The following is a 25,056-nucleotide window of genomic DNA, read 5'->3' as shown; positions in this document are numbered from 1 at the left end:
TGTGCCGATTTGCATAATTTTTTTTTTCAAACACGCAGCTAGCACTTTGCTAGCTGCGTGTTTGGTCCGATCGGCGCCGCCCGCCGCAGATGCGCCGCTACCCGCTGCTAAACAGGGGCACCCCCCCCGCATACCTCTTGCGCAGCCTGGCCAATCGCCGCCAGGCTGCACTATGGGGTGGATCGGGACTCCGTGTGATGTCACGACGTCGATGACGTCGGTGACGTCACTCCGGCCGTCGCCATGGCGACGGGGGAAGCCCTCAAGGAAATCCTGTTCAGAACGGGATTTCCTTATGGGCAAGCGGCGCCGGCGGCGATCTGAGGTGACGGGGGACGCCGCAGGGAGGGGGGAAGCATGTAGCTAGCGCTAGGCTAGCTACATGCTAAAAAAAAAAAAAAAAGTTTAAAAAAAAACCCTGGCGGCCGCGCAGCCGCAGCAATCATACCGCCAGGGGGGTTAAGGACCAGACCCTTTTTTTCCATTCAGACCACTGCAGCGTTCACGGTTTATTGCTCGCTCATACAACCTACCACCTAAATGAATTTTGGCTCCTTTTCTTGTCACTAATAAAGCTTTCTTTTGGTGCTATTTGATTGCTGCTGCGATTTTGACTTTTTATTATATTCATCAAAAAGACATGAATTTTGTCAAAAAAATGATTTTTTTTACTTTCTGTGCTGACATTTTTCAAATAAAGTAAAATTTCTGTATACATGCAGCATGAAAAATGTGGACAAACATGTTTTTAATTAAAAAAACCCCATTCAGCCTATATTGATTGGTTTGGGTAAAAGTTATAGCGTTTACAAACTATGGTGCAAAAAGTGATTTTTCCCATTTTAAAGCATCGATGACCACCTGTCATTTTTCATGAGGGTCTAGAATTCCAGGATAGTATAAATACCCCCCAAATGACCCCATTTTGGAAAGAAGACATCCCAAAGTATTCACTGAGAGGCATGGTGAGTTCATAGAAGATTTTATTTTTTGTCACAAGTTAGCGGAAAATGACACTTTGTGACAAAAAAAAAGTTTCCATTTCTGCTAACTTGCGACAAAAAAAATGAAATCTGCCACGGACTCACTATGCTCCTCTCTGAATAGCTTGAAGTGTCTACTTTCCAAATTGGGGTAATTTGTGGGGTGTGTTTACTGTCCTGACATTTTGGGGGTGCCTAATTGTAAGCACCCCTGTAAAGCCTAAAGGTGCTCATTGGACTTTGGGCCCCTTAGCGCAGTTAGGCTGCATAATAGTGCCACACATGTGGTATTGCCGTACTCAGGAGAAGTAGTATAATGTGTTTTGGGGTGTATTTTTACACATACCCATGCTGGGTGGGAGAAATATCTATGTAAATGACAATTGTTTGATTTTTTTTTTACACACAATTGTCCATTTCCAGAGATATTTCTCCCACTCAGCATGGGTATGTGTAAAAATACACCTCAAAACACATTATACTACTTCTCCTGAGTACGGCGATACCACATGTGTGGCACTTTTTTGCACCCTAACTGCGCTAAGGGGCCCAAAGTTCAATGAGTACCTTTAGGATTTCACAGGTCATTTTTGTTTCAAGACTACTTCTCACGGTTTAGGGCCCCTAAAATGCCAGGGCAGTATAGGAACCCCACTAATGACCCCATTTTAGAAAGAAGACACCCCAAGGTATTCCGTTAGGAGTATGGTGAGTTCATAGAAGATTTTATTTTTTGTCACAAGTTAGCGGAAATTGATTTTAATTGTTTTTTTTTCACAAAGTGTAATTTTCCGCTAACTTGTGACAAAAAATAAAATCTTCTATGAACTCACCATACTCCTAACGGAATACCTTTGGGTGTCTTCTTTCTAGAATGGGGTCATTTGAATCAGAATCAACTTTATTCGCCAAGTACGACAGGAGCCGCACCTGGAATTTTTTGTGGACACAACGGCAATTGGCTTAACAGCAACAACTTGGTGAAAAGAAGGTAAACAGATGATATCTACATACACACTACAACAGTTTGACGGTCAATAGCAGCAGTTGGCAAACAGCACATGGTACAGATCTTAGCTATAGAGACACCCTGACGTCAATTTAACAGGCAGCAGCAGTTCATAGATCAGATGGGCAGTACTATCTTATGTACAACATACAACATACATTTGTACGGTGGCATGTGGTGCAGCGTGGCCAGCTGGAGATAGTTCCTTCCGTGCTCGTATTCCGCACGGGGGTGGCAGAGGAAGATTAGGGGATGTCGGTTGGGAGAGTGCATGAATTAAGTAGGGCAACCGCTTGGGGAAAGAAGGTGTTTTTATGCCTCGTGGTTTTAGTGAGGATGGACCTATAACGGCGACCTAGAGGAAGGGGGACGAAGAAGCAACTGCCCGGGTGGGAGGGGTCTTGAGTGATCTTGTTTGCCCTGGACCTCATTCTTGATGATTGAAGGATGTCCAGGGGTGGCAGGGGTGACCCGATGATCCTCTCAGCAGCACTGATTACCCTTTGGAGTTTGTGCTTGTCCCTTGCATTAGCCCCGGAGTACCAGACAATGATGGAGGAGCAAAGGACAGACTCGATGGTGGCAGAGTAGAAGCTGATCATTAGCTCCTGTGACATCCCGAACTTCTTCAGCTGCCTGAGAAAGAACAGTCTCTGCTGGGCTTTCCTTTGAATTACGGAGGTGTTTACATCCCACTTCAGATTGTCCGTGATGGTGGTACCAAGGAACCGAGCGCTGTGTACTCTTGAGACCTCGGTACCATCAATGGAGACCGGATTGGGAGCCGGAGCGTTTCTTCTGAAGTCTACAATTAGTTCCACAGTTTTTGCTGTATTTAATACGAGTTTGTTTTCCTTACACCACCCGAGGATTCGCTCAATCTCCTTGCGGTAATCGTGCTCACCGTTTTCATCTATGAGGCCTATTATGGTGGTGTCATCCGCAAACTTGATGACCTTGACAGAGTCAGCGGATGAGGTACAGCTGTTTGTGTACAGTGAAAAGAGAATCGGGGACAGCACACATCCTTGCGGGGCACCGTTGTTGGTGATTCTGGCAATGGAAGAGCAGCCGCCGATCTTGACTAACTGTGACCTGTTCGTAAGGAAATCCTTGATCCAGGCGCACAGATTAGGGTCAACGCCAAGTCGTGCTAGGTTGTCATACAGGATGGTCGGACAGATGGTGTTAAAAGCGGAGCTGAAATCCAGAAGCAGGATCCTGGCGTAGGAGTTGGGTTTATCCAGATGTTTCATGACGTGTGCTAGACTGATGTTGATGGCGTCCTCCACGGACCGGTTTGGCCTGTATGCAAATTGCAGGGGATCTGTTTTGGTGGCGGTGTACCCCTTCAGATAGGGGAGGACCAGTCTTTCAAAGGTTTTCATGATGATCGGAGTTAAGGCAACCGGTCTGTAATTGTTTAGATCCGTAACACCTGGCTTCTTGGGGACCGGAATGATATTCGCTTTCTTGAAGCAGGAAGGGACCTCGCTCACTGTCAGGGATCTGCTGAAGATAGAGGTTAGGATCGGGGCCAGCTGGCTTGCACAGATTTTCAGGCAGGTTGGGGATATGCCGTCCGGGCCTGGAGCCTTCCTGGTGTTGAGCTTCTGTAGGTACATTGGTACGTCAGCCTCCTGGACAATTACCGGTTCTTGGAGGTCAGTGGCAGCTTGGGGAGGTGTGTCAGGAGGCTCCTCGGGTGGGGATGAGATTGCTAGGTCCTCGGAGTGGGTGGGTAGGTGCTCGAACCTGCAGTAGAATTTGTTGAGCTCCTCGGCTAGCGCAGTGCTAGGAAGTGTGTGTTGGGGAGGGGCCTTGAAGTTTGTTGCTGCCCTGAGGCCTTTCCAAACTTCCCGTGTGTTGTTGGACTGAAGGTCCTGTCTTAGTTTGTTTGAGTAGTCCCGCTTGGCCACCTTCAGTTCTCGGTTCAAGGAGTTCCTGGCTTCCCTAAACTCCTCTGGGGTGCCGGTTTTGTGTGCTTCCTCTTTGATTTTCCGTAGGTGGCGTAACCTGCCATTGAACCAAGGTTTATTGTTTGGGAAGACTTTGATGTTCGTCGTTGGGATGCATGCCTCCTCGCAGAAGCGGATATAGGAGGTGACATTCTCCGTCCATTCATCTAGGCAGGGAGCCTCCAGGACCGACCAGTCCGTGCTGTCGAAGCAGGCCTGTAGTTGACCCTTGGCTTCCTCAGTCCACTTTTTAACAGTCCTGACCGTCGGCTTGGTAGTTTGAAGAAGCCTTCTGTAGGTGGGGATCAGGTGGATTAGGCAGTGGTCGGAGTTGTCTAGGGCAGCCCGGCGAGTAGCCTTGTACGCATCTTTAAGGACCGTGTAGCAGTGGTCCAAGGTGTTTTGGTTCCTGGTGGGGCAGGTGATGTGTTGCTTGTACCGAGGCAGCTCCTGGCGAAGGTTTGCTCTGTTAAAGTCTCCTAGGATGATGAAGAGGGAGTCCGGGAGGGAGGTCTCCCAAGCTGATATGGTGTCGCTGAGTGTACGCAGGGCGATCTTGGTGTCCGCATCCGGGGGGATGTAGACGCCTGCCAGGACATAGGAGGTGAACTCTCTTGGTGAATACTGGGGCCTGCAGTTGATAAGAAGGATCTCTGCATCTGGAGAGCAGCTTCTGTGCAGGATGGTTGTGTTTGAGCACCAAGCGCCGTTGATGTAAAAGCAGATTCCGCCACCCTTACTTTTCCCTGAGAGAGCGGGGTCACGGTCTGCTCGGAAGAGATTGAAGCCCGGTAGGTCGAGGCAGTTGTCTGGGATCATGTCGCTTAGCCAGGTCTCTGTGAAGCAGAGAACCGGGGAGTTGCCTTCGATCGAGGGTTTGCTTCCAAGTAATAGGAGCAGTTCGTCCAGCTTATTCTGGAGGGAGCGGACATTAGCTAATAGAATGGCAGGGATGGGGGACCGCAGGCCCTTCCTTTTTAGTCTAACCTGAGCACCCGCCCTCCTACCCCTAGGCCTAAATCTGCTCGTCTTGAACCATTTGTCGATCTGGGACCGAACTGTGTCCCAAATTGGCAGTTCCTGAGCCCGTGCCTCCCATTTCAGAAGCTCTGCTCTGGTGTGGGAGATGATACCCTGAGAGGCAGGGGGTCTGGGGGTATGGGCCATCACGTGTTGGGGCACTTGCAACAGGTTGCGACCTGAACATAGAATGTGGATACACAGTATTTGAGTGGGGGCATCAGGGGCACAATATAGATGAGCACAGCACAGATAAATAGAGAGCACAGTTCATTTAGCAGGCTGTAAGTGTAAGACAGTTCTTTTTTGGGAAAGCAGGAGCAAGCAGTTCATATAGATAAATAGAGAGCACAGTTCATGTAGCAGGCTAGGAGTTAGTGTAAGACAGTTCTTTTGTGGGAAAGCAGGAGCAAGCAGTTCATATAGATAAATAGAGAGCACAGTTCATATAGCAGGCTAGGAGCTAGTGTAAGACAGTTCTTTTGTGGGAAAGCAGGAGCAAGCAGTTCATGGCATGCAGTTAAGGACAGCCTTTCGTGGGAAATCAGGGGCAGCAGTTCATGGCATGCAGTTTAGGACAGTCTTTTGTGGGAAAGCAGGAGCAGCAGTACATGGCATGCAGTTAAGGGGCCTATGCGTATGTCAAGCGGCTCCAGGAGAACTCTTACTATCGATAAGAATTGGTAGTAGCCTTACTCACGTGCTTCTGCTCCAGCAGTTGGGAAGGCAGAATCGGGGGATGCAGTGCCGGCCTGTGCTGTGGGGCAGCGATCTTGGGAGGCCTTACGCACGCTGCTCTTGTGGTGGTGGCTGCTACTGTGCAGATGGTAGGCCGCAGCGAGCCACGTGCCAGCCACGTGGAATGAAGATCACTGTCGGAGTTCCAGGGGAGCAGGAAGCAAGCTGGCAGTGCTGGGCAGCAGACCGCTGGGCTAAGCCGGAGGGGGAGTCAGGATTTGCTTGGTCGCAGCTTTCAGCGGCTAGTCGCATCGTTCACCTCCGGTGGAGGACTGGGGAACGTTGTGGGTGGTCCCCTGGCAGCCGCGGTGTTCCTCTCCGGAGTCGGCGGTAGGCTTCCAGATTTACCGGTGTCTGCAGGATGTCGGTGGATGGCCTCCTGACGGCAGGGTCACGGTGCCGGCAGCTGGATCTCCTGCGTCAATGAGGTCTCGGGTGCCTGCAGGGCTGCGGCTAGTCGGCGGGTGGTCTCCTGAGGACAGGCGGCTGGATCCGCTCTGCGCCGTGGAGAGACAGTCCTCTGGCGTCGGAGCGACGGGAGCGGAGGGACTGGCAGCGTCATCCAGACTGAGGTTGGTCCGCCGTTCGCTCCGTGCGTCCCCCACCGGCTGAATGCTGGGAGCCGATCAGAGAGGGCAGCGGTGGCAGGATGTCGGCTGGAGTGGGTGCTCTGGCCGGCTTGAGTGGGTGCTCTGGCCCTGGATCTCTGGTGGCTAAGGGCTGGCTTAACTAATCTAATGACTAAAATAACTAAGCTAAGAAGACTAACTAAAAAAATAACTAAAAAAATAACTAAAAAACTAGTAAATCTAAGAATTGCCGGGAGCCGATGTGTCCCTGGCTGCCTCTCACGGCGCCCTATACTGCCCTGGCATTTTAGGGGCCCTAAACCGTGAGAAGTAGTCTTGAAACCAAATGTTGCAAAATGACCTGTGAAATCCTAAAGGTACTCATTGGACTTTGGGCCCCTTAGCGTACTTAGGGTGTAAAAAAGTGCCACACATGGTACCGCTGTACACAGGAGAAGTATTATAATGTGTTTTGGGGTGTATTTTTACACATACCCATGCTGGGTGGGAGAAATATCTCTGTAAATGACAATTTGTTTTACACACAATTGTCCCTTTACAGAGAGATTTCTTCCACCCAGCATGGGTATGTGTAAAAATACACCCCAAAACACATTATACTACTTCTCCTGAGTACGGCGGTACATGTGTGACACTTTTTTGCAGCCTAGGTGCACTAAGGGGCCCAACGTCCTATTCATAGGTCATTTTGAGGCATTTGTTTTCTAGACTACTCCTCACGGTTTACTGCCCCTAAAATGCCAGGGCAGTATAGGAACCCCACAAGTGACCCCATTTTAGAAAGAAGACACCCCAAGGTATTCCGTTAGGTGTATGGCGAGTTCATAGAAGATTTTATTTTTTGTCACAAGTTAGTGAAAAATGACACTTTGTGAAAAAAACAATAAAAATCAATTTCCGCTAACTTTTGACAAAAAAATAAAATCTTCTAAGAACTCGTCATACACCTAACAGAATACCTTGGGGTGTCTTTTTTCTAAAATGGGGTCACTTGTGGGTTTCCTATACCGCCCTGGCATTTTACGGGGCCCAAAACCGTGAGTAGTCTGGAAACCAAATGTCTCAAAATGACTGTTCAGGGGTATAAGCATCTGCAAATTTTGGTGACAGGTGGTCTATGAGGGGGCGAATTTTGTGGAACCGGTCATAAGCAGGATGGCCTTTTAGATGACAGGTTGTATTGGGCCTGATCTAATGGATAGCAGTGCTAGGGGGGTGACAGGAGGTGATTGATGGGTGTTTCAGGGGGTGGTTAGAGGGGAAAATAGATGCAATCAATGCACTGGGGAGGTGATCGGAAGGGGGTCTGAGGGGGATCTGAGGGTTTGGCCAAGTGATCAGGAGCCCACACGGGGCAAATTAGGGCCTGATCTGATGGGTAGGTGTGCTAGGGGGTGACAGGAGGTGATTGATGGGTGTCTCATGGTGTGATTAGAGGGGGGAATAGATGCAAGCAATGCACTGGCGAGGTGATCAGGGCTGGGGTCTGAGGGCGTTCTGAGGGTGTGGGCGGGTGATTGAGTGCCCTAGGGGCAGATAGGGGTCTAATCTGATGGGTAGCAGTGACAGGGGGTGATTGATGGGTAATTAGTGGGTGTTTAGGGTAGAGAACAGATGTAAACACTGCACTTGGGAGGTGATCTGACGTCTGCAGGTGATCTATTGGTGTGGGTGGGTGATCAGATTGCCCGCAAGGGGCAGGTTAGGGGCTGATTGATGGGTGGCAGTGACAGGGGGTGATTGATGGGTGGCAGTGACAGGGGGTGATTGATGGGTGATTGACAGGTGATCAGTGTGTTATTACAGGGAAGAACAGATCTAAATATTGCACTGGCGAATTGATAAGGGGGGGGGGTCTGAGGGCAATCTGAGCGTGTAGGTGGGTGATTGGGTCCCTGCAAGGGGCAGATTAGGGTCTGATCTGATGGGTAACAGTGACAGGTGGTGATAGGGGGTGATTGATGGGTAATTAGTGGGTGTTTACGGTAGAGAACAGATGTAAACACTGCACTTGGGAGGTGATCTGATGTCGGATCTGCGGGCAATCTATTGGTGTGGGTGGGTGATCAGATTGCCCGCAAGGGGCAGGTTAGAGGCTGATTGATGGGTGGCAGTGACAGGGGGTGATTGATGGGTGATTGATGGGTGATTGACAGGTGATCAGGGGGATAGATGCATACAGTACAGAGGGGGGGGGGGGTCTGGGGAGAATCTGAGGGGTGGGGGGGGGGTGATCAGGAGGGAGCAGGGGGCAGTTTAGGGCATAAAAAAAAATAGCGTTGACAGATAGTGATAGGGAGTGATTGATGGGTGATTAGGGGGGTGATTGGGTGCAAACAGTGGTCTCGGGGTTGGGCAGGGGGGGTCTGAGGGGTGCTGTGGGCGATCAGGGGGCAGGGGGGGGGGGAATCAGTGTGCTTGGGTGCAGACTAGGGTGGCTGCAGCCTGCCCTGGTGGTTCCTCAGACACTGGGACCACCAGGGCAGGAGGCAGCCTGTATAATACACTTTGTATACATTACAAAGTGTATTATACACTTTGTATGCGGCGATCCGGGTGCTAGTAACCCGCCGGCGCTTCCGAACGGCTGGCAGGTTACAGCACGAGGGGGGCGGAGCCAGTCCCCGGCGGAGGATCGCGTCACGAATGACGCAATCGCTCCGCCCATGCCCGTACAAGGACCGCCGCCTCTGTGCATGCGGCGGTCCTTGCGGGATCCACTTGCCGGCCGCCTCTGTGCAGTGGGCGGTCGGCAAGTGGTCAATTGTCGTACACGATATGTCGTCTACTGTGTGTGGTGTCCCTGCAGTCGCTACTATATCGGTAGGATGGTTCAGCCCCTGAAGGAGAGATTTTTTCAGCACAAAAGGTCCATTAAAAACGGTGTAGGTGCTACCCGTTTGATTGGACATGTGAACGAGACCCATTTGGGTGATGCTGATTGTCTCTCCTTTGCTGGGCTGGAGGTTGTACATTGTGACCCCAGGGGAGGATTAAGAGATGATAGACTCTCTAAAAGAGAAGCTTGGATGATCTATCATACTGAGGCTTTGGGGAATCTGGGTTTCAATGAGAGGGATGAGGCTAATGCTTTTTTTAAATAGGTCCTTAGTAGGAATTTTGTATATACTACACTGTCACCTATACTCCAGATCTTGTCTCTTCCTCCCTGATCCTGCCCTGTGAGAGAGAGGTGAGAGAGGGGGAGGGGTTACCTGCTTATAGGTGGGGTAGGAAGTAAAGGTGTTAGGCCCCACGTGTCCTGAAGAGGCGTGAAACTCATGTGAAACAGCTGTAAAAAGACAGAAGGGGCATTTGTTGTATCTGTTGCTGTGTGGCTTCAATAAACAGAAGTATTCCTATGGAGTGCCGGAGCCAGTGAATTTCTTCCTTGACTATATTGACGCCAATCGGCGTTAGGCGGTCCTGGGGCTGCCGCCGTGGCCACGCCCATGGGCGTGGAGCGGTCTTAAGGTAGTTAAATTAATCCCTGACCTCCCAGACTTCCCAATAGTTACCAAATTATTATTATTTTTTTTTTTTTTATTACAAATTTAAAAAAAAAAACATAAATAGTAACCTTAGGGACTGAACTTTTTTTTTTTTTTAATATGTATGCCAAGAGGGTATATTGCTATTACTTTATAAATTATGGGCTTGTAATTAGGGATGGATGCAAAACTGGAAAAAAAATGCACCTTTATTTCCAAATAAAATATTGAAACGTTTTAAATATTTCCCTAGTACAATGTATGGCACACATTGTACTAGGGAAATATTTAAAATGTTTCAATAACAGGGACGAATGGGCAAATCAAATGTGTGGGTTTTAATAAACGTAGCATGTATTATTTTAAAACTATAATGTCCGAAAACTGAGAAATAATTATTTTTTTTCAATTTTTCTTATTTTTTTTTTGATAAAACACTTTTAGAATAATATAATTCTTAGCAAAAAGTACCCTCCAAAGAAAGTGAAAATAAACAAGATACAGATTGTTTTGTTGTGATAAGTAGTAATAAAGTTATAGGTGAATTAATGGAAGGAGCTCTGATAGGTGAAAATTGCTCCGGTTTTCAAAGGGAAAAAATTCTTAGAGTGAAGTGGTTAAGGCACAGGTGTCGAACTCCAAGCCTGGAGGGCCAGATCCATGCCAGTGTTTAGGATGGACTGAGAAAGAAAGGAATGTGCTCTACCTCAGTGTTCCCCAACCCTGTCCTCAAGGCCCACCAACAGTGCATGTTTTGTGGAAACCCACAGAGGTAGTTAATCAGCTCTGCTGAGACACTAATTACCCCATCTGTGCATGTTTGTGGTTTTCTGCAAAACATGTACTGTTGGTGGGCCTTGAGGACAGGGTTGGGGAACTCTGCTCTACCTGATGGACCACACCTTTCCTGATGCAGATGCATCAATTAATTTGAGTTGTGTCAAAAATGTGTGAGGACCTGAGGCCGTGAAGGATAGAGTTGGGCCGAACCTCCGATTTTCGGTTCGCGAACCGGGTTCGCGAACTTTCGCGAAAGGTTCGGTTCGCGTTAAAGTTCGCGAACCGCAATAGACTTCAATGGGGATGCGAACTTTGAAAAAAAAAATTAATTATGCTGGCCACAAAAGTGATGGAAAAGATGTTTCAAGGGGTCTAACACCTGGAGGGGGGGATGGCGGAGTGGGATACATGCCAAAAGTCCCCGGGAAAAATCTGGATTTGACGCAAAGCAGCGTTTTAAGGGCAGAAATCACATTGAATGTTAAATGACAGGCCTAAAGTGCTTTCAAACATCTTGCATGTGTATACATCAATCAGGTAGTGTAATTAAGGTACTGCTTCACACTGACGCACCAAACTCATCGTGTAACGCACCGCAAACAGCTGTTTGTGTAGTGACGGCCGTGCTGGACTGGTGCGCACCATGGCGAGAGTGCAGGTTTTGGTGGCTTTACAGCCCATATGGTCAGTCACCTGGCTGATGTAGCTGAATGACAGAACAGTGACTGTCCAGCTGATCAAATTTGGTCTGACCACAATGAGGCAACGACCTTATTATCGTGGGTGTGCCCCCCGAGACACTCATCTAGGCGCCGGTCATTGCTCCATTGTGATACGCAAGCCCCTTCACCACGGCAAGGTAATGATCACGAAGGGGAATGGGCGCATGTTCATGCCTTTTCTTTTGTTGTTGCAGCTGCCCGCAGTGCAGCCAGAAAAATTAGGCAGTCATGTACACGCACCCGAAAAATTATTACAGCGGCCGCTGCTAGCAGCGGCCTAAAAAATTCAGCAATCCGCCTGGAGTCCCGGACCCTGTTGGTGGTGGCGGAGAAGGTAGTGAAGCGGCCTGCAGGCAGACATGCTGTGTGGAGGGACTGGGAGCGACTTAGTCTTCTTGGGGCAGGCCAGGCAGCCAGTCACACGGCGTGCAGGCAGAGATGCTGTATGTGCGGGGACTGACTTAGTCTTGGGGCGGGCAGCAGCCCTCCGGGATCCATGCCTCATTCATTTTGATAAAGGTGAGGTACTTAACACTTTTGTGACTTAGGCGACTTCTCTTCTCTGTGACAATGCCTCCAGCTGCGCTGAAGGTCCTTTCTGAGAGGACGCTTGCGGCAGGGCAGGAGAGAAGTTGGATGGCAAATTGGGACAGCTCTGGCCACAGGTCAAGCCTGCGCACCCAGTAGTTCAAGGGTTCCTCATCGCTGTTCACAGCAGTGTCTACATCCACACTTAAGGCCAGGTAGTCGGCTACCTGCCGTTCCAGGCGTTGGTGGAGGGTGGATCCGGAAGGGCTACGGCGAGGCGTTGGACTAAAGAACGTCCGCATGTCCGACATCACCATGAGATCGCTGGAGCGTCCTGTCTTTGACTGCGTGGACACGGGAGGAGGATTAGTGGCAGTGGTACCTTGCTGGCGTTGTGCCGTCACATCACCCTTAAAGGCATTGTAAAGCATAGTTGACAGCTGGTTCTGCATGTGCTGCATCCTTTCCACCTTCCGGTGAGTTGGTAACAGGTCCGCCACTTTGTGCCTGTACCGAGGGTCTAGTAGTGTGGCCACCCAGTACAGCTCATTCCCCTTGAGGTTTTTTATACGGGGGTCCCTCAACAGGCAGGACAGCATAAAAGACGACATCTGCACAAAGTCGGATCCAGTACCCTCCATCTCCTCTTGCTCTTCCTCAGTGACGTCAGGTAAGTCAACCTCCTCCCCCCAGCCGCGAACAATACCACGGGAAGGTTGCGCAGCACAAGCCCCCTGCGACGCCTGCTGCGGTTGTTCTCCTGCCGCTGTCCCCTCCTCCTCCTCCTCCTCCCCCAAAGAAACACCTTGCTCATCATCCTCTGAGTCTGACTCATCTTCTGCACATGACCTCTCTTCTTCCTCCTCCTCCCCCCTCTGTGCTGCCGCAGGTGTTGAGGAAACAGCTGGGTCTGATGAAAATTGGTCCCATGCCTGTTCCTGCCGTAACGGTTCCTGGTCACGCTCATTCGCAGCTTCATCCGCCACTCTACGCACAGCACGCTCCAAGAAGTACGCGTAGGGAATTAAGTCGCTGATGGTGCCCTCACTGCGGCTCACCAGGTTGGTCACCTCCTCAAACGGCCGCATGAGCCGGCATGCATTTTTCATCATTGTCCAGTTGTCGGGCCAGAACATCCCCATCTTCCCAGACTGTTTCGTTCTACTCCAGTTGTAGAGGTACTGGGTGACGGCTTTCTTCTGTTCTAGCAGGCGGGAGAACATGAGGAGGGTCGAGTTCCAGCGAGTGGGGCTATCGCAAATGAGGCGTCTCACCGGCATGTTGTTTTTACGCTGAATTTCTGCAAATCGTGCCATGGCTGTGTAAGAGCGCCTCAAATGCCCACAGAACTTCCTGGCCTGCTTCAGGACATCCGCTAAGCCAGGGTACTTTGCCACAAATCTTTGAACCACCAGATTCATGACATGTGCCATGCAGGGTATGTGTGTCAGCTTCCCCATATGCAAAGCGGCAAGCAGATTGCTGCCGTTGTCGCACACCACGTTGCCTATCTCCAGGTGGTGCGGGGTCAGCCACTCATCCACCTGTTTCTTAAGAGCAGCCAGGAGAGCTGCTCCAGTGTGACTCTCCGCTTTGAGACAAGCCATGTCTAAGATGGCGTGACACCGTCGTACCTGGCATGCAGCATAGGCCCTGCGGAGCTGGGGCTGTGTAGCTGGAGAGGAGAACTGCCACTCAGCCAAGGAGGAGGAGGAGGACAGCGAAGAGCATGTAGCAGGAGGAGAGGAGGTGGCAGGAGGCCTGCCTGCAAGCCGTGGAGGTGTCACAATTTGGTCCGCCGCTTTCTGCTTGCCATCGTTCACCACCAGGTTCACCCAATGGGCTGTGTAGGTAATGTAGCGGCCCTGCCCGTGCTTGGCAGACCAGGCATCCGTGGTCAGGTGTACCCTTGACCCAACGCTCTTCGCAAGAGATGACACCACTTGCCTCTCAACTTCACGGTGCAGTTGGGGTATGGCCTTTCTGGAAAAATAAGTGCGGCCTGGCATCTTCCACTGCGGTGTTCCGATGGCCACAAATTTACGGAAGGCCTCAGAGTCCACCAGCCGGTATGGTAACAGCTGGCGAGCTAACAGTTCCGCCACGCCAGCTGTCAGACGCCGGGCAAGGGGGTGACTGGCCAAAAGTGGCTTCTTCCGCTCAAACATTTCCTTCACGGACACCTGACTGCTGCTGTGGGCAGAGGAGCAGGAACCGCTCAAGGGCAGAGGCGGAGTGGAGGAGGGTGCCTGTGAAGGTGCAAGGGAGAGAGCGGCATAAGCAGATGATGCACCTGAAGGAGGAAGAGGAGAAGGAGGGTGACTTTGCTTTTGTGTGCTGCTGCTGCTTTTGCTCAGGTGGCCATCCCATTGCTGTTTGTGCCTTTTCTGCAGGTGCCTTCGTAAGGCACTTGTCCCTACGTGAGTGTTGGCCTTTCCACGGCTCAATTTTTGTTGGCAGAGCGAACAGATGGCTTTGGTCCGATCTGAGGCACACACATTAAAAAATTTCCACACCGCTGAGCCACCCTGGGATGTGGGCACCTCAGCAGCTGATGCTGAAGGGCAAGTTGGCTGGCTGTACATAGGTGGCGAATCTGGCGATACATGGTGCCGGACTCTGCCACCAGCTGTTTCTGACGAAGAGCTGCCCCAGCTTCTTTCAGCAACTTCTATCCTCCTACTACTCTCTGACTCCCCCTCTGAACTGTCCCCCTCTTCATCTCCTCTATTGGGAACATACAGAGGATCCCTATCATCGTCATCATCGTAATCATCCTGCCCAGCTTCGCTTGCCTCAGAAAAATCCAAATGTGTAGGTCCTTCATCCTCCTTACACGTTACATCCATAGTGTTGTCGCGTAACGCAGACATATGAGCTGGTGAAAATTCATCTGGCTGTAACAATGGCTGTGCATCAGTGATTTCACCACCACTAAATAATTCTTGCGAAGTGTCAAATGCAGCGGAAGTGGTGCTAGTAGTAGCGCTGGTGGCTGAGCAAGATGAGGTGTTCTGTGTCGCTAAATACTCAACCACGTCCTGACAATCTTGGGAGGTGATGGGACGTGCCTTCTTCCGAGCACTGTACTGTGGGCCAGGTCCACACGAAATTACATTTACACGACCTCGCGCAGACCTGCCGGGTGGCCTTCCTCTGCCTCTGCCACTACCTCTTCCTCTTCCTCTACCTGTTTTGTCCATATCGGGTATGCACGGAGTGGTATATCACACTGCGTGCACTCACGTAGGTAGGTGGGTTCACTTAACTGCACAGGTATGCGCACTGATGCGGTGGGTTCACTGAACAGTACAGGTATACAGTGGCGGGTTCACTGAACACAACAGGTATGCAGTGGCGTGTTCACTAAACAGGTATACAGTGGCAGGTCCACTGAACAGAACAGGTATACAGTGGCGGGTTCACAGAACAGGTATACAGTGGCGGGTCCACTGAACAGAACAGGTATACAGTGGCGGGTTCACAGAACAGGTATGCAGTGGCAGGTTCACTGAACACAACAGGTATGCAGTGGCGTGTTCACTAAACAGGTATACAGTGGCAGGTCCACTGAACAGAACAGGTATACAGTGGCGGGTTCACAGAACAGGTATACAGTGGCGGGTCCACTGAACAGAACAGGTATACAGTGGCGGGTTCACAGAACAGGTATGCAGTGGCAGGTTCACTGAACACAACAGGTATGCAGTGGCGTGTTCACTAAACAGGTATACAGTGGCAGGTCCACTGAACAGAACAGGTATACAGTGGCGGGTTCACAGAACAGGTATACAGTGGCGGGTCCACTGAACAGAACAGGTATACAGTGGCGGGTTCACAGAACAGGTATACAGTGGCGGGTCCACTGAACAGAACAGGTATACAGTGGCGGGTTCACAGAACAGGTATACAGTGGCGGGTCCACTGAACAGAACAGGTATACAGTGGCGGGTTCACAGAACAGGTATACAGTGGCAGGATCACTGAACAGGTATGCAGTGGCAGGATCACAGTACAGGTATGCAGTGGGCTGAGGGCTCACTGAACAGAACAGGTATGCTGTGGCAGGATCACTGAACAGCTATGCAGTGGCAGGATCACAGTACAGGTATGCAGTGGGCTGAGGGCTCACTGAACAGAACAGGTATGCTGTGGCAGGATCACTGAACAGGTATGCAGTGGCAGGATCACAGTACAGGTATGCAGTGGGCTGAGGGCTCACTGAACAGAACAGGTATGCTGTGGCAGGATCACTGAACAGGTATGCAGTGGCAGGATCACAGTACAGGTATGCAGTGGGCTGGGGGCTCACTGAACAGAACAGGTATGCTGTGGCAGGATCACTGAACAGCTATGCAGTGGCAGGATCACAGTACAGGTATGCAGTGGGCTGAGGGCTCACTGAACAGAACAGGTATGCTGTGGCAGGATCACTGAACAGCTATGCAGTGGCAGGATCACAGTACAGGTATGCAGTGGGCTGAGGGCTCACTGAACAGAACAGGTATGCTGTGGCAGGATCACTGAACAGGTATGCAGTGGCAGGATCACAGTACAGGTATGCAGTGGGCTGAGGGCTCACTGAACAGAACAGGTATGCTGTGGCAGGATCACTGAACAGGTATGCAGTGGCAGTATCACAGTACAGGTATGCAGTGGGCTGAGGGCTCACTGAACAGAACAGGTATGCTGTGGCAGGATCACTGAACAGCTATGCAGTGGCAGGATCACAGTACAGGTATGCAGTGGGCTGAGGGCTCACTGAACAGAACAGGTATGCTGTGGCAGGATCACTGAACAGGTATGCAGTGGCAGGATCACAGTACAGGTATGCAGTGGGCTGAGGGCTCACTGAACAGAACAGGTATGCTGTGGCAGGATCACTGAACAGGTATGCAGTGGCAGGATCACAGTACAGGTATGCAGTGGGCTGGGGGCTCACTGGACAGAACAGGTATGCTGTGGCAGGATCACTGAACAGCTATGCAGTGGCAGGATCACAGTACAGGTATGCAGTGGGCTGAGGGCTCACTGAACAGAACAGGTATGCTGTGGCAGGATCACTGAACAGCTATGCAGTGGCAGGATCACAGTACAGGTATGCAGTGGGCTGAGGGCTCACTGAACAGAACAGGTATGCTGTGGCAGGATCACTGAACAGCTATGCAGTGGCAGGATCACAGTACAGGTATGCAGTGGGCTGAGGGCTCACTGAACAGAACAGGTATGCTGTGGCAGGATCACTGAACAGCTATGCAGTGGCAGGATCACAGTACAGGTATGCAGTGGGCTGAGGGCTCACTGAACAGAACAGGTATGCTGTGGCAGGATCACTGAACAGCTATGCAGTGGCAGGATCACAGTACAGGTATGCAGTGGGCTGAGGGCTCACTGAACAGAACAGGTATGCTGTGGCAGGATCACTGAACAGGTATGCAGTGGCAGGATCACAGTACAGGTATGCAGTGGGCTGAGGGCTCACTGAACAGAACAGGTATGCTGTGGCAGGATCACTGAACAGGTATGCAGTGGCAGGATCACAGTACAGGTATGCAGTGGGCTGAGGGCTCACTGAACAGAACAGGTATGCTGTGGCAGGATCACTGAACAGGTATGCAGTGGCAGGATCACAGTACAGGTATGCAGTGGGCTGAGGGCTCACTGAACAGAACAGGTATGCTGTGGCAGGATCACTGAACAGGTATGCAGTGGCAGGATCACAGTACAGGTATGCAGTGGGCTGAGGGCTCACTGAACAGAACAGGTATGCTGTGGCAGGATCACTGAACAGGTATGCAGTGGCAGGATCACAGTACAGGTATGCAGTGGGCTGAGGGCTCACTGAACAGAACAGGTATGCTGTGGCAGGATCACTGAACAGCTATGCAGTGGCAGGATCACAGTACAGGTATGCAGTGGGCTGAGGGCTCACTGAACAGAACAGGTATGCTGTGGCAGGATCACTGAACAGCTATGCAGTGGCAGGATCACAGTACAGGTATGCAGTGGGCTGAGGGCTCACTGAACAGAACAGGTATGCTGTGGCAGGATCACTGAACAGCTATGCAGTGGCAGGATCACAGTACAGGTATGCAGTGGGCTGAGGGCTCACTGAACAGAACAGGTATGCTGTGGCAGGATCACTGAACAGCTATGCAGTGGCAGGATCACAGTACAGGTATGCAGTGGGCTGAGGGCTCACTGAACAGAACAGGTATGCAGCCAGGAAGAAGTTAAGCCTAACTAATCTTTCCCTATATGAGAGACTGCAGCAGCTCGCCCTACTCTCACTAATGCAGGCACACGAGTGGCCGTAATGGCCGCCGCTGCCTGCCTTATATAAGGGGGGGTGGGGCTCCAGGGGCTAGTGTAGCCTAATCGGCTACACTGGGCCTGCTGACTGTGATGTAGAGGGTCAAAGTTGACCCTCAGGTGCATTATGGGGCGAACCGAACTTCTTCCGCAAAAGGTTCGCGTGCGGTACCCGCACGCGAACCACCTAAGTTCGCGCGAACCCCGTTCGCCGGCGAACCGTTCGGCCCAACTCTAGTGAAGGACCAGTTTGACATCCCTGATTTAAGATAACGTTTATGGCAGATATTGCTTAGTATTGTCCACTGTACATTCGGCAGGTCTCCAGCACCCTCCCTGCCATCTGAAAGGAAGTACAAGGAGCTCCCGTAGGAATGACAATGTCTTAAGTGTACGGTTTGACAGGCAGCCTGAAGATTGCCGACACTAAAACCACTTATGCTGACCCGTATCATCGAACACATCCCTCCATCATCATCATTACGTGCCAGGCAGGAAGCAACAACAGACTTCGCACTTGTTATTCTCTGCAGTCCGGTCCGTGGACTCAGGAGACCCGATTGTTATGTAAAGCCGTTTGCACAGGCAGGACACGTTGTGTAAGAATTGGCACTGACACCATTTTAACCCTTTCTGCAATTCCTGGTGGGACTAATCCTTGTCAGATCCGCCATCCTTTGGCGCCCGCAGAGTGGACAAGGTTGTTGGGAATGTAAAGTGACAGTAGATAGAATTTGTTTCCCCCCCTCCCTCCTCCTCCTCCTCCCCCACCCTCAGGAGCTATCATTGTTTGCTGATAACCCTTTGCCTAACCCTATTACCTTCCATGAGAAGTGCCATAACTGACATGCTTTCAGCACTAATGATATGCTCCGAACGTCAACCGATATGACATCCCCGGGCAGTAAAAAATCAATGACACAGGCATTCGGAAAGCATTGCTGAGTGGTATTAAAAAAAAGCAGAGTCAGGTGCTAAATTTCAAAGCAACCAATCAATAATCGTCTCTTGCTACAGATTCAATAGAAAGGGACTTTTAAGAGGGAAGGTGCAAATTCTCAGAAGAATTAAGGATACATTATTGGAGCTGCAATTAAATTTGATTAAATCTAAAAAAGAACAGGCACTAAAAGTCACAAACACGATACAGTCTTTCGTCACACAATATGCCATGAAATATATAGACTGCCGGGAACTGAAGTGACACCCAACTTCACTAGTAGTTTTTTTTTTAGTGTCTACAATTCCAATAGGTCCATTGTTGGGCTACATAGAGAACAAAAACCTATTCAGTAATTGTTTAGCAGGTTAACTTAGCATGTTTTGTGAAACTGAGTTCACTTCCTCAGGATATACTGTAGTTGTTTAGGAAGATTTGCTCATAATAGTGATCAGCACAAATTTCACATAGATGTAATTTTGCATTGAAATTCTCAATGCAAAATCGTAGTAAATTTCGGGATAATCGTAATTAATTCCGTCTGTTATAGTAATTATTTGTAATTTCGCGTAGTTTAAAAATTATTTTTCCTTGGCATTTTTAAAATCAATTTTTCTCAAAAAAGACAAGGTCTTTTTGAAAACTTTTTGACTTGTACCTACTATTCTCCTTAAAGAGAAACAGTCGGGCATAAAATCAAAAATCAATTCTTTATTTGTATCTGGTAAACAAGTAATAAAGATGCTAACCAGGCAATCCAAAAGTTAAAAATCACTCCTATTTTTCTTCTACATCAAAGATCATTCCCCAGTTTCCCTGGCTCTTATAGGGTACATCTGCTGCACAAAGGAAGTTGCAGGGCATGCTGGGTTTTCTTTTTTTCTTCTTTACTTTCCCCTTAGACTTAAAGAGAACTGGAGACGAAGCACCCTCATGTATTTTACCATATAGATCAATGGGAACATGACAGTAAACCCCTAATCTGCTCTTTGTTTCATTCTTCTCTGCTAAATCTGCTTGGTATCAGCTCTGATAAGAATCCCCGACTGAGTGAGCATCCAGTCTAGCTTTATCAGAATGATTATAGCTGAGTCAGTTTTCTGTAATTTTTTCAAGCCCAAGCCTGCCCCCTCCTGGCTCTGCTTTCCTGCTACGAAGATACATAGCAGGAAAGCAGAGCCACAAGGGGGTAGACTTGGGCTTGAAAAGACATCACAGAAGACTGACTCAGCTATAACATTCCGGGGCAAAGCTAGACTGAATGCTCAGTCGGGATTCTTATCAGAGCTGATAACAGGCAGGTTTAGCAGAGAAGAATGAAACAAAGAGCAGAGTAGGTGTTTACTGTCATGTTCCTATTGACATATATAGTAAAATACATAAGGGTGCTTCGTCTCTAGTTCTCTTTAACTAATGCAGCCTAATTGGCTGAAGCCTCTTTCCCTCCTGTTTTCCTCTCCTACACCTCTCTGATTGGCCAGTATTTTTCAATGCACTTTCTACTGCAGAGTTGGGTGGGAGTGTCTGAAGACTGGGAGGAGGGCGGGCAATGATACACAGACAGAGTAAGGGAGGAAATGATATCAGGATTGGCTTCAAGATAGACACAGATAAAATGGAGAATCCTGAGAAGGATTTTCTCTTTTTTTACTATAGAAAAATCACTAAAATCAAAATGTGGACAGTGCAGTACATATATTATGTAAGTAGAGCGAGCATTTATCTACTTATGTATGTGGGTTTTTTTCTGAGATAGTATGGTTGACAGCTACTCTTTAACGTATTTAGCAATTTTGGTGACAATAGCATGCATGGGGCCTTTACTATTCACTGCTAAAGTCGGTACAAAATTACATAAAAATTATCTGAAAATTATCTGAAATTAGGAATGATTATACAAAATCAATTGAATTTACAAACCGTAATTATGTATTGACATATGATGCCTAACCCTAAAGCCTCGCTTCCTGATGCCTAAAAGAAAGCCGACTGGCACCCAAATTACCTGCTTTAATAATTTATGTATCTTTTATAGACTAATTTGAGAAACATTTCTGTATATATAACCTATCAATTTCTTATTGGTGCCTGCAATGGCCTCAATTCTGGTAGGGTTATCAAACACATTACCTCATGTGAGGTAATTTACCTCATGAGGTAATAACATTTAGCAATTTTGGTATGTTTTAGTCATATTTTACCTCGTGAGGTAAATTATGAGGTAATTCATGAGGTAAGGTAATATGCATTCATTTTACGGAAAATAACTATTCTCATGGAAATTAGGGGGCCTGTTAGCACATTTACCGATCAGTTTAATCAATCAATTTAAAGTGACTCTGTAACAAAAATTACAACGTTTTTTCTACCATCCTACAAGTTCCTAAACCTATTCTAATCTGTTCTGGCTCACTGCAGCACTTTGTACTATCACAGTCTCTGTAATAAATCAATGTATCTTTCCCCTGTCAGACTTGTCGGCCTGTGTCTGGAAGGCTGCCAACTCTTCCGTGCTGGTCTGTTCCTCTATGCACACTCCAGTGTGTGTTTTATTTACATAAGCCAGCAGCTTCTCTGCTATCTTATCAGTGATAGAAGAGAGCTGGATAAAAATCCTCCTCTGTTAGGCTGTGAAAGTAGCTGGCTGACACATACTGAGGGATTACAAACACAGGCACAGGCAGAGCTGTCTGCAGGAAGCCTGTAATGTTCAGTGCATGAGAGAAGAAGGGGACAGAAGGTAAACACACAAATGATCTTTTGAGATTCAAAAGGAAGGGTGTATACAGCCTGCTTGTGTATGGATGTATTTTCTATGTGTGGACATACTGTACATCAATCTACTTCCTGTTTTGGTGGCCATCTTGTTTGTTTATAAACAAACTTTTTAAAACTGTTTTTGACTACTTTTAATGCGGCGGGGAGCGGCGAAATTGTGACAGAGGGTAATAGGAGATGTCCCCTAATGCACTGGTATGTTTACTTTTGTGCGATTTTAACAATACAGATTCTCTTTAAGACCTGCCTGTACCTGGAGGTAAAGTCAATTTGTGTGCATTTTGCAGTTTTTAGTGGAGTTCCTATTGCTGTTTTAAAGGGACTCCGAGCAGTGCAAAAACTATGGAAAGATGCATATCATTTTAAAGCTCTCTTTCTCCTCTTTCCAATGATATAAAAACCGCCACCTTACGCCTTTTAGTTTTCGCTATTTTCGTGATTGAAATTGCAGTGGCCACGATTTCAATTGCGAAAATAAAGAAAACTAAAAGGCGTAGGGCGACGCTTTAGGTGTCACCAGAAAGAGGAGAAAGAGAGCTTTAAAATGATATCCATCTTTCCATAGTTACTTGTATTACACAGGACAACACTTTCCCCAGTGTCAGCAGCTCCATTCAGCAGAATGGAGCTGCTGACTTTAGGAAAAAGTCGCCCTGTGTAATGCAATGTAACTATGAAAAGATGGATATCATTTTAAAGCTCTCTTTCTCTCTTTCTGGCGTGTTTACCTGTGTGGTTTGGATATAGAGAAAAATCTTTCAGAATTTCTAAAAAAAAAAGAGGAAAATACTGCATGAGTTATTTTACCTACAAAAAATATTTACCTCACATAGCTACCAGAATTGAGGCCAATGTTGACAATGATCTTTCTTTTCACTAGTCTGGGGTACAAGCTGCCTGGGGCAACAAGATGTCCAGAAGAAACAGCCCTGCTCTGACCTCCTGTGCCCAACATTACACCAAATAGCGTTACGCCACATGGTTGCAGTGACCTTCCCGGCAATTTCAGAAATTCACAGCTCTGCAAATCAAAACGGAAGTATCGTTTTTTATTAACACCAAATTTACAAAATGACTCTTACAGCACTGATATATTTTATAGCAATGTTTTAATGAAAGTAGAATTACACTGTAATGAATGCAAAACTAGATTAAATGGTGGCTTTTCTTTGCCTGGAATTAGGTTTTAAGTGGTTTGTATTTTTATTGCATTTTTTTGTTGGCGATGCATGAAAATGAGACTTTGGATTTTGACTCCTTCATGGCCTGGCTGTGTCTGGAACTGTGAAACGGTCACATCTCTCGCTCAATGTGTCACAAGATCGACTATTAGATAGATCCCTCTCTGATCAAATGGGATCAGAGTGGGATCAATTGCCTGCCAACACACTGCACATCATCCTAGCATCACCGCTGCTGCCTGCCGGACTGGTGTCCCCCCCAAATGTAAAAGTTGGGTTCCCCCCATGACGTGTGCAGTGTTGACGGCTCAACTGTCAAACTGGGGTGAATCCTGGTCTCCTCCGGGGTCTGGTGCCCTAGCAAGTACCCGTACCATGTGACTATGGCCAGATTTCAGGCAAGGCCACGAAGGGCATTGGCTAGGGCACCAGGAAAGCAAGGGGCGGGCTGTGGGCAGTAGGGTGGCAGAAGCAGTTAGCCTGCCGAACATTCGTCCTGCTACACAGAGTTTTCACATAGCAGTGGGCAGCTACCAACAGCCGGTTCTGGCACTTGGGGGATAAAGGGGCAGCGAACGGGCACTTACAGTGATTTCTGAGCTGCCTGTCACTCACTGAATGTGCCGTTCACCAAGTAGCTTACAATCTTATCCCTGCCATCAAGCAACATCCTCTGGCCAGCCTGATGTGCCCTATTAACCCTCCTGGCGGTTTGCTAAAAAATCGCCAGGGGGCAGCAAATCTTTTTTTTTAAATTATTATTTTTTTTTCATGTAGCGAGACAAAGTCTCGCTACATGATAGCCGCTGCTCAGCGGCATCCCCCCAGCCCCTCCGATCGCCTCTGGCGATCGGCGATCAGGAGATCCCGTTCAAAGAATGGGATCTCCTGGAGGGCTTCCCCCGTCGCCATGGCGACGGGGCGGGATGACGTCACCGACGTCAACGACGTCGTGACGTCATAGGGGATTCCGATCCACCCCATAGAGCTGCCTGGCACTGATTGGCCAGGCAGCGCACGGGGTCTGGGGGGGGGGGGCGGCTGCGGCGCGACGGATAGCGGCGGATCGGCGGGTAGCGGCGGCGATCGGGCACTGCACGCAGCTAGCAAAGTGCTAGCTGCGTGCAGCAAAAAAAAAATTATGCAAATCGGCCCAGCGGGGCCTGAGCGGTGCCTTCCGGCGGCATAGCCCGAGCTCAGCTCGGGCTTACCGCCAGGAAGGTTAAGCAGTCCCCCCCAGCAACCAGATGTACCTCCCAGATGTACCTTTCCCCCTGCCCCAACCAGTACAATTAGCCTCCCCTCTCCAGTGTCAGTGAGTCTTTTCATATATGCTCTGCTCACACCCAGCAGAGTGAGGGAGGGAGAGAGAGAAGGGAAGCACTAGGGGCAGCCAGCGAGCTGCCATTCAGACATGGGCTGCCTGTAGGCACTAGCCTACAGTGCCTACTGGTAAATCTACCTGATCCAGAGGCTTCCCTCCCCCGAGATAAGTATCTAATTGTGGCCTTTGCAAACCTCTCAGGTTTACTTTCCTTTCCCAATAACATTTTTATGCATTAGACTTCTGACCTATTTTTTGCCGTTGAAATCGTTCTCACCATACAACTTAAACCTCTGTGGATGGACTTCGTGAATTCAAATCTATCTCCCTGAATAATGTAATACCACTTAGCTTTCTGGTATTGGGAAATTTGCAACCTGGTGAATCACATGAATAACAGTTTCATTTGAATACGGAGGGCCGGCTGCATAGATCTGGACAACAAATAGAAGCGCAGACTGGGAGCGGTCGGATCCCGAATCTCAGACTTGGAAGAATTCAGCAATAGATGACATTGCACTGGCAAGAAGCTGTAAATATAATGGATGGAAACGCAATTGTGGATTCTCATTCACGTTGCCACACAAATCAGCGGGAGAAGAATATACAAACTCTCGGCTCTGCTGAATAGCTAATATTACTGTGAAAGGACTCATGTACAATCGGTCTGAGCGGTGAAAAGAAAATATGTGCAATTTTCTC

General features: G+C 48.8%; 1 long non-coding RNA gene across 1 annotated transcript in view; it reads left to right on the top strand.

The window, feature by feature from the left end:
* The window catches only part of LOC137561711 (uncharacterized), a 97,858-nt gene extending 74,873 nt beyond the window's left edge, over positions 1–22,985 (top strand). Inside the window, exon 3 of the long non-coding RNA XR_011030093.1 lies at positions 22,730–22,985. This is a non-coding gene — a long non-coding RNA (uncharacterized lncRNA). The remainder of the gene's footprint in view (positions 1–22,729) is intronic.
* The last annotated feature ends 2,071 nt before the right edge of the window (positions 22,986–25,056 follow it).

The sequence above is a fragment of the Hyperolius riggenbachi genome, chromosome 3, assembly GCF_040937935.1.
Source record: "Hyperolius riggenbachi isolate aHypRig1 chromosome 3, aHypRig1.pri, whole genome shotgun sequence".
Taxonomy (NCBI): Eukaryota; Metazoa; Chordata; class Amphibia; order Anura; family Hyperoliidae; genus Hyperolius; species Hyperolius riggenbachi.
This window is presented reverse-complemented; position numbering and strand designations above follow the sequence as displayed.